Genomic DNA, 13,604 nt, shown 5'->3' with positions numbered 1-13,604 from the left:
CACGGGGCTAAGCAACTATTGGATTCTTGAACTTCCCATTCACAGCTGCCCATTGCTGTCTGAGCTGCAGCCTGTAAGTCATTAGAATACATTCCCTTAGTGTATAGAGACATTCCATAAGCTCCGCGAGTCTAGAGAACCCTGAGTAATACACTGTGTATTCATAAAGTGAAGAGAGATTAGAAGAAAACCCCTGCTATTGAACTCTGGTCTCAGTATGCAACACACACACACACACACATGCGTAAATATATGTGCACACACATACATAAACACTCACACATACATATGCACACATACACATGCACACATACATACACATGCACACACACATACACATGCACACACATAAACACACCTCCACATATACATATATGCACACATTTGCACAGTCTTGACTCGTGGCTACATAAGACTTCAAGACTTCAAATTGGGTTCAGCAATTCTTTTTTTTTTTTTAAACAGGGTCTTATTATATAGCCCTGGCTGTCCTAGAACTCATTATGTAGACCAGTAGGCTGGTCTGGAACTCACAAGGAGCAGTCTGCCTCTGCCTCTTGATTGCCAAGGTTAAAGGCATGTACTGCCATGCTTGGTTAGGTGCAACAATTCTTAACATGTTAGTCTTCTTTTCAACTTTATTCTCCTCATTCTAGTTCTTTCATCTTTGCCTGTATATTTTTGGAACAAGCTTGTCTATACCTTTAAAAGTTCTTGCTGAGACTTGATAGGAGCTGCAATAACACTGTAATTCAGGGCTGGAAAGATGGCTCTGTGGGTAAAAGTGCTTGTTATGCAAGCCTGAGGGCCTGAGTTCAAATCCCAAGCACCCGTGGCCGTGAACTCTTTAGCCTTGGCTGGGATGAGACAGGGGACAGAAACAGGAAGACGTGGGGCTTGCTGGCTGCTAGCCTAGCTCCGAGTTCAGTGAGAGACTTTGTCTCAAGGGGATATGATAGACAGTGATATACCAGGACCAATCACTGAGCAAATCCTCTGCCCTCTATACACATGAGGGTAGTCACATGCTGTGACTGCTGCTGCTGCTGGTGGTTCCTGCTGCTGCTGGTTCCAGCTGTTGTGTTTGCTGGATTGCTGGATATTCTAATAAGGAAGATTGGACTTAACTCTAGGAACCCAATGTCCCTAGTCAGCAGTGTGGAGCCTAAAGAGGTTTACGCCCCCCTTTCCTTCTTCCTTTTCTTTTTCTTCTTCTTCTTCTTCTTCTTCTTCTTCTTCTTCTTCTTCTTCTTCTTCTTCTTCTTTTTTCGTTTTTCAAGACAGGGTTTCTCTGTGTAGCCCTGGCTGTCCTGGAACTCACTCTGTAGACCAGGCTAGCCTCAAACTCAGAAATCCACCTGTCTCTGCCTCCCAAGTGCTGGGATTAAAGGCATGCACCACCACTGCCCGGCTCCCCCTTTCCTTCTAACTTTTCTCTCATACCTAGTGTTTGGGATTGGAAGGAATTAGCATAGAATAAGGGTTAGAAGGATGGTAGACAAATAGAAACCAATGAAATAGCTAAAATATATGCTAATACCTGTGGCCCAAGGCTTCTCTCATGGCCCAAGGCCTTGCCCTCAGATCACTAGCCCACTCAGTGCTCAGCACTGCTTTCCTTTGTTCAGACGGTCTATTTCTACCTCTAACTACATGTCTGTGATGTAGTTCTTTGCTCTTGAACACAAGAACCTAGGTGTCCAGCATCCCTGGGGTATCTTCATAGGTGTTGAGGACTCTGACCCCTGATTATTACACTGGAATGTTCCTACAAGCAGTGCTGTGTTGGTGGCAGGAGAATTGCTAGGGCAGAGCCAGGTCTTGGCAGCACAATCAATAAACCAATAAACCAATTAAAGAAACAAGTCACAGTGAAAAAAATGGAGAAGGGAGATTTATTTAATGTGTTGGGAAGAGGAACAAAGAGGTCCAATGCCCCCACATCTGCCAAGTCTATTGAAGTCCTGGCATGAGGTTTCGGTTTAAGAGAACAAGAGGTGTGCATAACCTAAACAGACCTTGTGAAAGTATGGCCCTGCCCAGCACCATGGCCTTGACTCAGTCTTGCTTTTGAGGTGGGCTGACAAATTGTCAGACTGTACAGTTTAAGCTACCCCTCTGGCTAGCCCCTGGGAGGTAGACATTTAGAGTAGGGGGTGGGTGAGAAGTGCTGAGAGGAGCACAGGTACTGAGGGATGCTGGGAGAGGTGGCCAGCATCCATTGTAATATGTTAATAGTCACTTCAGTTAGCTGTTTGTCCCAGGTTTCTGAGACCTAATGGAGGGGATATGTTGTAGTGCTGTAGAGGGTGACTATGGTTAATAATTTACTGTAAATTTCAAAAAAAAAAAAAGGCCAGGAGAGGTTTTTAAAATATTTCCAGTGCAAAAAATGACAATGGGGGCTGGTGATTTAATTCAGTTGGCAGAGAGCTCAATGGGTAGAGTTTTCGACTGGCAGGATGCTCAGAGGGTAGAGTACTCAGTGAGTAGAGTACTCGAGTGCCCAACTGGAAGAGTGCTCAGTCAGCAGAGTGCTCAGTCAGCAGAGTACTCAGTGAGTGGAGTGCTCAGTGATTGGAGTGCTCAGAGAGTAGAGTGCTCAGTGAGTGGAGTGCTCAGTGAGTAGAGTGCTCAGTGGGTAGAGTGCTCAGTGGGTAGAGTGCTCAGTGATTGGAGTGCTCAGTGAGTAGAGTGCTCAGTGAGTGGAGTGCTCAGTGAGTAGAGTGCTCAGTGGGTAGAGTGCTCAGTGGGTAGAGTGCTCAGTGGGTAGAGTGCTCAGTGGGTAGAGTGCTTAACTGTTAGAGTACTCAGAGGCAGAGTGCTCAGTGGGTAGAGTGCTAATTGGCATGGTGCTCAGTGAGTGGGGTGCTCAGTGGTAGACTGAGCAGTTGGCAGAGTGCTTACCTAGCATGTACTGCACCATGGGGGTCCAGCCCCAGCACCACGTCAAACAGGTAGAGTGATGCATAGCTCTAATCCACACTGAGGAGGTAAGCCAGGAGCCCAAGACTGTCCTTAACTACCCAGTGATTTTAAAGGCAGCCTGGGCTCTATGTATCCTGTCTTAAAGAAAGAAGATACAAGTTTAAGGTGATGGATAGGCTAATTATGTTGATCTGGCTCTTACGTGGGTTCTGGGGATCTGAACTCAGGTATCAGAGTCACTCAGTCTTTACCTATGGATTCACTTCTCTAGTTTGTTACAAAATATGAATGGACCATCATGCGTTTCTTACCTCTTTAATGGCAATTAGAACTGAGTCATCAGCGTGCCTTGGTTTTCTGGGATTCTTCTGGATTTGGCATTATACAAGTCCCATGTCCAGGAAGCCCCTCTATCCAAGGCATAGCCCACAGTTGGTCCCTGGCATGACTGACATGTGGAATCTCTTTCCTTCAGCCCTAAGGTAAAACTCACTGTGTGAATGTGCCAGGTAATCTGGAAAATGTAGTGTTTGAAGTTGACAGGCTCATGGCTCAACTCATGCTGTGTCAGCAACCCTGTGGTGGCCACACTGGAACCTCAGGGTGACGGTCCCAAATCTTCACCATGATGGGTTTGTAAGCTTGACATAATCTAGAAATCACTTGGGGAAAGTCTTAATTGGGGCTGTGCAGATTGGGTTGGCCTGTGGGTATGACTGTGGTGGATTGTCTTGATTATGGAGGGAGATGGGAAGTCCTGCCCCCTGTGGGTGACACCATTCCCTAGCAGACTTCTAAGAGCAGAGAGGGACTGAGCACATGTAAGCACTTATTTTCGTTTTGCTTTTGATGTGATGTGACTTGACTTCCCCACAATCACTGACTGTAACCTGGATTGTGAGGTGAATAAAATCTTTCTCTATCAATATTGATTTGATTTGTTTACTTGTCACAGCAGCAGAAATAAAATTAGGGGATTCATTAATGCAGCCACTCCCCTGACCCCCACCCCAATGATCCCTCACTAAGGTGGAAGTGGCAACTGTCTGTCTTTCCAGGGGCAAGTCTGAACAGATCCCTCATTTTTCACAAGTGAAACAGGAGAGAAAGATAAGATAAAGTGTGGACATGGAAGGAAAGGATCCCCTCCCTCATCTGGTGTAAGCCTCTTGCCAGCTGAGAATTGAGAATTCCAATACAACCAAATATCAGTGTAAGGTCTTTCTCTCCTTTCCCAAGTATGAACCTGCAATGTTTTAGAACTCTCAGTATAAGCCCTTGTAGAATCTTCGTGGCCCCTGGTTTTACCTTGTTAGGTTGTCATCCCCTCTGGAGCTGACCAACAATATCAATTAATAAAAAGGGTCAGGCGTGGTGGTACACAGCTTTGATTCCAGCACTCAGGAGGCAGAGGCAAATGGATTTCTTTGAGTTCTAGACCATCCGCAGACAAAGGTACCCAGCAAGACCCTGTCTCAAACAATTGTCTAAGGAAGAAAAGTGAGCTGGAGGAGGGAGGGTCCAGTGGAAACCCATTACACAGTGACATTCTTTTTTTTCCCCCCTTCCTCTCTCCCACTTGCTCTAGCTCTGCTCGCTCCGGGTCTCAAGCAGTGACGTTCTTATGGCTTCCAAAAATTCCTAGGCACAGCTGTCATCACTAAGATACTTAACCACTCATCATTAAGATTCTTTTTATTTTTATTAGATATTTTATTTACATTTCAGATGTTATCCCCTTTCTCCATTTCTCCTCACTCAGAAACCCCCTATCCCATCCCCCCTCCTCCTGCTTCTATGAGGATGTGCCCCCACCCACTCACCCAACTCCTCACCCTTGGATTCCCCCACACTGGGGCATCCAGCCTTCACAGGGCCAAGGACCTCCTCTCCCACCTATGCCAGACAAGGCTATCCTCCCCTACATATACAGCTGAAGCCATGGGTCCCTCCCTATGTGCTCCCAGGCTGGTGGTTTAGACCCTGGGAGCACTGGTTGGTTGATATTGTTGCTCTCCCTATGGGGCTGCAAACCCTTTCAGCTCCTTCAGTCTTCTCTCTAACTCCTCCATTGGGAACCCCATGATCAGTTCAATGGCTAGCTGTGAGCATCTGCCTCTCTGTATATGTCATGCTCTGGCAGACCTCTAAGAAGACAGCTATATCTGGCTCCTGACAGCATGCACTTCCTGACATCCACATCAGTGTCTACCTTTGGTGACTGCACATGTGATGGATACCCAGGTGGAATGGTCTCCAGATGGCCCCTCCTTCAGTTTCTGTCCCACACTTTGTCTCCATATTTCCTCCTTTGAGTATCTTGTTACTTCTTCTAAGAAGGACCAAAGCACCCACACTTTGGTTTTCCTTCTTTATCTTTAAAATTCTTAACCACAGCTGCCCTTTAAGGACCCCACACGCCTCTCTCAGGTGAGCCCCACTCTCTCCCTGGGCAACTTTGTTTCTATTTTTAAATAAACTTTAACCCTGAGTTCACTGGGATACCCTGACTTTCTTTTCTGCATCAAAGTCAAGGATTCCAATTTTACTTAAAGATTAAGGGAAAGCCATGGGTGCTGTGGTGACAGCCTGGAACTGTCTCCTGCTGTCATTGCTAGGACAACTTGATTATGACCCTGTGAGCCCATTTCTTTTTTTTTTTTAATAAAATTTAAAATATTTATTTATTTATTGTTTTCACAGATTTGTGCATCTCAAATATGCCAAAGAGGATGTGTGTAAGTCAGCAGGAAGAATTCTTGCCTTCTACCATGTGGGTCCTGGGGATTGAACTTGGGTCCTTAGGCTTGACAGCAAGTACTCTTCACCCACTGAGCCATCTTGATGGCTATCTTTTTTTCTCTAAATAGTTTCTTTTGTTTTCTTTTTTATTTATTTCATTTTTTAACTCAGATTTTTTTCTCTGTATATATGTATGGTGTGTGTGGATGTATGTTCACATATGTCATGACATAAGAGGGTATGTGTGTATGTGTGTGTGTCTGAAGTTGATGCCAGAGTTCTTTTTTTAAGAAAGAATTAATTATTTATTTTATGTATATGAGTACACTGTAGCTATCTTCAGACACAACAGAAGAGGGCAATCAGATCCCATTACAGATGGTTGTGACCTACCTTGTGGTTGCTGGGAATTGAACTCAGGACCTTTAGGAAGAGCAGTCAGTGCTCTTACCCACTGAGCCATCTCTCCAACCCCGATGCCAGAATTCTTGATTGCTCTCCCCATTATGTATCTGGTGATCTAGGCAGTCAGCTTGCCCAGGGATCCCACATCTCTACCTCTCCAGTGCTGGGATCACACACAACTTCTGTGCCTGAGTGGGTTTACGGGTTCTGGGAATCTGTCCTCAAGTTCACGTATTTGTGCAGTGTGCCCTTTTCTCACTGAGCCATTTCCCCACTCTATCAGAACCCAGAGCATCTGCTGCTCAGGTCCCCCCCCACCCCACACTCATCTGCAGCTGTGTCTTTATCTACCCCTGATTCTGCATACAGGCAGGAAGCTATCAGCTTCCTAGCTAACAGGGGTAAGGTAGCATACCACACATGCTAGATACATAGTAACCAAATGGACCTCTCTCCCCCGCCCCCAGTCACATCCTGCTCACCCACCAGACAAACGAGAGACCTCCCCTGTTCCCCTTGTCAACTGGGAATCAGAGATAGCCTGACCTTAAGCACAGCAGGGGTGAGTCACTAACCACATGGCCTGGATCCTCCCCCTCCTGAAACCTACATATAAGAAGGGACCCTCACTCTGCCACATAGGCTCAAGTTCTTCTCAGTGTCCCACCGAGTTGTCTTCTGTGATGTTTAAAACATAGTAAGTCAGCATTCAGGAGGCAGAGGACAGGCAGATCCCTCTGAGTTGGAGGCCAGCCTGGTCTACAGAGTGAGTCCAGGACAGCCAGAGCTGGTTACACTGAGAAACCCTGCCTCAAAAAACAAGAACAAAAGACAAAAACTAAACATAACAAAACCAAAAAAAAACTCACCTAAAAAGGCAGTCTGTGTCAGTGTCTCCACTGAACCTCAGACCTGAGCCTTTCACAGCCCAGTTTTCAATTTGATCAAATTAAGAAATGAAAACCTCAAATCAGATTGAGGAGGATTTTTTGCATGGCTGCATAAATAAATCTCTCCAGGGAGGGAGGGTGGTGGCCATCTCAAGTGTCCACCTGGCACATAAACGTCACAGGAGGCCATTGTTTTGGATATGGCTGCTGGCCTGGCCTCAACAGAGCCATCTACAAATACATCCGAGTCCCTTACCCTTAAGTTTCATGTCATCCAAGTTACTGTTTGACATTCAGGGAATGTCAAAATTAGAGCCAAAACAGCAGAATTTCCCATGCAGGTCTGGTTCAACCTGCACAATAGCAAAATCCTTTCTGCTGTGGTCCTCACAGGAAACGTAACCTGTGGTTAAGCAGTCAGTTGCTCCACTGTTCTGCCTGGCCACCTGCCTGCCTCAGGAAGCAGCTTTGAGCTGACCACCTGTTCTCCGTTTCTGCTCTACTCAGCATTCAGCCCTGTGCTGGCCAGCTGCCCTTCTCCGCACGCTGTCTGATTACTCTCTCTCACGAGCAATGTTACAGCGACGATATTATGATATTAAGTACGGTAGAGCCACCTCTACCCAGCATTAGAATGGGCAAGTTAAAACTCATGACAAACTCCACACACTTGGCATGCCCTTTGATGCAACTTAACCGATCCCCAGATAGAGAATCTGAGTCACGTTGTAAGACCGCTGCTAAATTAGGCTGGAACACCTCCATTACTTTGGATGTGACTGGCTTGAAAATGGCTTCATAGGACCCAATATCTATTCCATCTCAGAGTGGGTAGTTAACAGCATAGTAGTTGCGTTTGCCAGCCCCAACATCCTGTACCTCCCTAGTTCCTGGGGTACTAGGGAAGCACTCTGTGTATTTATGAAAAGACATAGTCATGGCCCAGTCTGTGGTAGAAGGTCTCTTCCACAGCATCACCACGGTGAATATCAATGTCAACATACAGCACCCTCTCTGGTGATACTCTATGACCAAGATGGTATCATTGATGTAACGGAAGCCAGATGCTTCAGACTTCTTCGCACAATGCAGGTCCCCAGCCCAGTTCGCAGCAATGTCGGCTGCTGGTTATTAAGTTTCACAGCACTTGCCAAAGAACCACTAGTAGATGACTGACTAAACTCAAACAATCCATCAAATACTGGACAGTCCCCACCAATGTCGAGCCTCCACATCTGCTTGCTGTAGTCAGACATGTTGTCTGAGAGACTAGACTGTAAGAATTCAGTGTCTTCATCACTGTAATACTTGATCATCTCCTCAGCACTGGCTTTGTGAGGGCGATGGATTTCTATTTTTCGGTAGAGACTGTAGTTGAGCAGCAAATTGTGTTGTGCAGATTCAGTAAGGCTTCACTGGATGGCCTTGTCCATAATAAGAGTTTCCAACATCCCTGTCGTAGTGGTAACAGACTTTCCTGTTGGTGTCTCCAGTCTCTGCCATATTGCTCACTACCCGGTTCTCCTGTCAGTCTGCCCACCCCCCTTTTTTTCTCCTTAACAAACTGTTTATTAGCTTTTGTGTATGAATATCCTTTACTACATCCTAGAATGCAAGGCTTCAGGGAGGTGGCAAAGTGGCAATGGTGAACTTGGGGATCTGGTCTCCCAGAAGCACCTGCCGCTCTACCCCTGACTCTTGAATGACTGCCAAGTGGATCACTCCTCCACTGGAGCCATCGCGTTCCATAGCCAAAGCAAGAGCATTGGCAGTGAACTGCAGACATTCGTCCTTGGTCATGCCTTCCCGATAGGTAGCATCAACATAGCCATAGATATAGGAGCTCCCGGAGCCCCCGATGGTAAAGGACTGTCTTACCATCATACCTCCCATGGGAACAGAGTACACCTGCCCTCCTTCTTGAAGGTCCCAGCCTGCAATGATGATGCCCGCCATCAAGTCTTCTCTGTACCGGTAACACATCTCCTTAAAGAGACTGGCGGCCGTGTGTACGAGCGGAGGCTCGTTCAGCTCAATACTGTGGAAACCAAGCTGGTAAGTGACAGCATCGGCTACTGCTTGGGTATCAGCTGCCGAGCCTGAGCGGCAGCAAAAGATACGATCATGGATGGGGGTCAGCTTGTCAGTCACTCGATTGGCGATGTAGGACCCAGTGGTTGTTCTGGAGTCTGCTCCTAGAACCACGCCCCCATTAAATTGCACAGCCATGATCGTGGTCCCTGTGGAGACTTCTCGGTTTTCCCAGTCTGGGGTAAGAGCCTCCGGCCCAAAGGCTGGTGCAGATCCCGCTCCACGAACAGCTAAGGCGGCCGCCATCTTCCTCTGCTACTGCTGCCACAAAGCAACTCCCCCTTTTTTTCTTAATATACTTTCTCAAATACACTTCTAAATAAAGTTTCATCATTATCCATCTGCCCCCCTCATCCAATTCCTGGCTCTGGAACACAAAACCTAGAAATCTTAGTGGGTGCTCTAGAACTCTGACCCACCTTTGTAACAACTAACAATGTACTATACTGTGGGTAGTTAGGGTACCGACTGGGACTGGCTCAAGGATGGTGAGAGCTGAGAGAAGTGCAAGGTGGAGGAATCCCCATCCATCTGTGTCCATGGGACATACTGGTCCTCGATGTGCCTAAGAGAATTGTGATGGGAGGTCTCAAGACTCAGTAATTCTAGAGAGGCAGTGTGTGTGTGTGTGTGTGTGTGTGTGTGAAGTCTGGCTGATGCTCAGATTCCATGAGGTTCAGATGGAGCAGGAGAGAGGACACAGAGTAAGTAGAATTAGGAGGGCATCAACGTTTTCTTTTGAGACAGGGTCTCATGTAGCCCAGGCTAGCCTCAAACTTGCTAAGTAGCCAAATATAAGCTTGAGCCCTTAATCCTCCTGCCTTTATCTTCTGAGTTCTAGAATTAGAGCCATGTGCTGCCATTCCTGGTTTATATCGTGCTCAGATCCACTGATTTGAATTTGGAAAGAAAGATATCATCATCCTCTTTTGCTCCCAAGATGGAACCAGTGCCTGCCTCCCAGCTGCCTGCCCTGGCAGCTCTTCATCTTGCTGTTTTGCAGAATATACAATTTCTTTGCATAACTGAGAGCATAATCTCATTTTCTCACTGGCTACACAGCTTAGCTTTCAATCAATTATCCCCAAATACATTAAGAAAAAAAAAAAAAAGGTTTCCATTTCACCTCTCCGCCTGCTTGGTGCTTGGTTGTCCCTGTCAAAGAATTTGCAAATCAATTGCACTAACAATACTTTCCACAAATTACCTTCAAATGCCTGTGATGTCACCACAGTTAATGGTTAATGTGTTCCTGATAAATAATGCATCAGGAAGTGGCTGGGCCCCCTCTCTGACGTTCAGTGTGAGACAGCCTGTTGTCATGATGAGCAGCTTGGCTCAGCTGAACCCAGGGCTCAGCCAGGTGAACAGACAAGACTATCCACTGCTCGGCCCCTGCCAGGAGGCAGCATCTTTCAGTTCTGATAAACAAGGGTAGTTACAGGTGTCCTAGGGCCATAGGGAGGGTCTAATTGACTTTGCTATGGGAGGTGGGGTTGGTACTGTGGTCCATAGAGAGGGAGGGGCCTTGGGAGTAGCTGGGGATCAGAGGGCTTCCTCAAGCTTGACAAACCCCTAACCCAAGGTTGCCAAGGATCTGCATCCCAAACACATGTTTTGTTCCCTATTCCATAAGCAGGGCAGTATTGGAACAGTGTCTTACACTAAATAGGACTTTGCATGAAGCGCCTGGACGTGTTCTATGGTGCATGGTTTTGGGAAGAGATATGTATCCCTGGGACTCAGGCTTCATTTGACTTGTCTAGGCTAAGATGTAGGTGGCCAGAAGGCCACCAAGGCTTGTGTAATGTCTTTATCCTTTATGTCACAGATATACGTGTTCACATTTGCAAGCATCCACCGTGGACTACTTCATGAGTAAGACAGGCCACAGGGACTTTGGATATCTGTCCTCTGAGGTTGTAGTTTGTTCTGTCCAGAGTCATCATAGATTTGGCTAGGGGAGAGTTTGAGGGGGTGGGGCTGGCACAGAGTTGGGCCCTGCTTTGTCTTTTCTGACATACAAACTAGTTGTATAGATGCTTTAGAGACTGTTGCAATAGCTGAATCCTTTAGAGCTCTGCCCCGGGGTTTGTTTGACTATGGACAGTGTGATTAGACTACGTAATTTATTTACAGGGATGGACTTGCTTTCCTCGCACAAATATCACTCATACTACTGTCTTAATAACAAGTATATTTCGATTAATAACAAGTATATTTCGAAATATGAAGCTCAGATCTCAGGGCTTCTTTCTAGGAAGCCAAAGTAATGGCAGCATGGCAGCACTAGCCCTGAGTGAAGGTCTGGAGGTGTCCTCAGCTCCCTGCTTCTAACATGGATGGGTCTCACCTCTGACTGACATACAAGACAGGCGTTCTAAAACCAGGATATTTTTGGCTCCAAGACAAACTATCTCTTTTTCTCTTTGAGGTGACAGTTGTATTTTGTATTAACTACACACTTCAAAAGAGGGCTTGAGGTGTCAACAAAAGTCCCTGGAAAGAAATCATGTCTTATATGGAAACTTCTGTAAGGCCCATGAACCTTGAGAGCTTCAGTGTACGGAGAGACTGGGACATTGTAGTACCAGGGCCTAATTACCTAGTCTAGTTTGGGCTATCTTTTAGTATTTTGTCTCTTATTTTTCTTGAAATTACATTTGTGAGACACAGAGTACCCACGGACATCAGGCGATGACTTCTGGGAGTCTGTTCTCTCCTTCTACCATGTAAGTCCCAGGGATTGGATTCAAGCCATTGGTCTTGTTGAGGCAGGAAGGAGGAGGATGAGGGCATTTGTCAGGAACTCCTTCCACTTTCTCCTGTCTCCTATATCCATGGGGCAAAGGCCACTCTTAGTGGGATCCCTTTGCCATCTTTTGGCAGCCTCTCACCCCTGCCTGGAGATGGATGGAGGGAGGCACAACTTGCAAGTGTGGCTGATTGATGGTCAGCCACAGAACAGCAGAGTGGTTGGTATAGTGAACGGATGGGGCACCGTGGACTCAGGAATGGGAGAAGCTGAGTCCAACTCCCTTGACCAGAGAATGCAAACATGTATACCTTAGATTTAGAGAGATCCAGGCTTGAGACCTGTCATTATGTCCCTGTCAGGACCACTCTCCACATGCACAGATGCGCGAGATGATGCGGGTGTTTGGCTCTGGAGTATGTGATGAAAGATGCCCAGCATTTAGCAGGCTCTCACTAAGCACAACCCTGCTGAGGGGAACCGGCCATTTGCCTGCTCTGAACCCTTACTCTTCTCAGTTTCCATCACGACTCCTAATGCTTCTCAGTGTGGATCCCAGCTGTGGAACCCCGATTAAAGCACCCCCTTCCAGGGAAGCCAGTCCTGATGTCTCTTCCCAGCAGGATTCATTATTACAGCCTCTCCCTAGGTTTCTGTGTATTGACATTTGATTATATCCAGCGTCACACTCAGAGTCCTCCGTATATTAAGCTCTAATTATTTTGTGTGTCCTTAAATAGAGACGACAAAATGTCACTTACTGCGTTAATTGGGGTTTGTTTTATCCCCAGCAAATGCGTTGTGCAGGTAGGCTGAATTCTGTTTGTTTGCTAGCTCACCATCTGCTTGTTGAGTACCATCTAGAGACTCCTTGGAGCTAGGTACCCAGGCTCCAGAAGACAATAACTTCTGCCCATAGGCCTTCCAGGTCACAGGCCACCACATCGGGTTAGCTTTTAGTCACTGAGACAAGTACCTGAGATAGTAAACTTGTAAGGAAGAAAGGTTTGATCTGTTGCATAAAGCCATTACACTTTCTTTAGGGAATGGATTTATGCCCTAGATTTTGGAGTCTCAGCCTATGGTTATTTGGTCTTGTTGCTTTGGGCCTGTGGCAAGTTGGGGACATAAGATGAATCAAAGTGGTGGAAAGCAGAAGAGATAGAGAAAGGCTGGAGTCCCAATAACAAGTACAATGATCTAACTTCCTCAAAGGGTACCTGGCTCAGACTCTTAAAGGCACATTCTTATTCAGTAGCACCACAGGCTGAGGATCAAGTCTCCAACACATCGGCCTTCGGGGTCATTCATGGCAGAGATTTGAAGTGTGGAACGCAGAGTGGCAGGCATCGTAAGAGTGGTTGAACGAATGGGAAGAGATAGAGTACTGGTGGATGTTACATCTCTTCTGTCTACTGAAGCCGTCTGGAATGAGTGAAGAAGAGGAAGTGGGATTTACATGATTTATATTTTTCCTCCATATATGCCTTTGCATCATGTGTGATGTGTTTTTATAAAACCAAGGATATGTTTTACAGAGCATGGTATGGTGCAGTGGGAGGGGGTACCTCAGCAGGTCCATGCTGAAGCATCTCTCCCCCCTGAGGTACCAGCCATACAACAGATGGGTTTAGTCTATAATAGAGTTTATTTAGGGCATTGGAAGGGGAGTTGAAAAGAGAGTAGAGGCAGAGAAGTAGGGGAGGAAGAGAGAGAGAGAGAGAGAGAGAGAGAGAGAGAGAGAGAGAGAGAAGAGCCTAGGTCAGGAACATGGAGAGAGAGAGGAGAGGGAG

General features: G+C 46.5%; 2 pseudogenes across 1 annotated transcript; both read right to left on the bottom strand.

Moving 5' to 3' along the window:
• Positions 1–7,541: 7,541 nt before the first annotated feature.
• Positions 7,542–8,468, bottom strand: LOC114627530 (annotated as a pseudogene).
• Positions 8,469–8,516: 48 nt separating this feature from the next.
• Positions 8,517–9,326, bottom strand: LOC114627600 (annotated as a pseudogene). Its single transcript, XR_003712379.1, has one exon. The product of XR_003712379.1 is annotated as a proteasome subunit beta type-6 pseudogene (transcript).
• Positions 9,327–13,604: the final 4,278 nt, after the last annotated feature.

This window comes from Grammomys surdaster, unplaced genomic scaffold, assembly GCF_004785775.1.
Source record: "Grammomys surdaster isolate TR1022 unplaced genomic scaffold, NIH_TR_1.0 255, whole genome shotgun sequence".
Classification (NCBI taxonomy): Eukaryota; Metazoa; Chordata; class Mammalia; order Rodentia; family Muridae; genus Grammomys; species Grammomys surdaster.
This window is presented reverse-complemented; position numbering and strand designations above follow the sequence as displayed.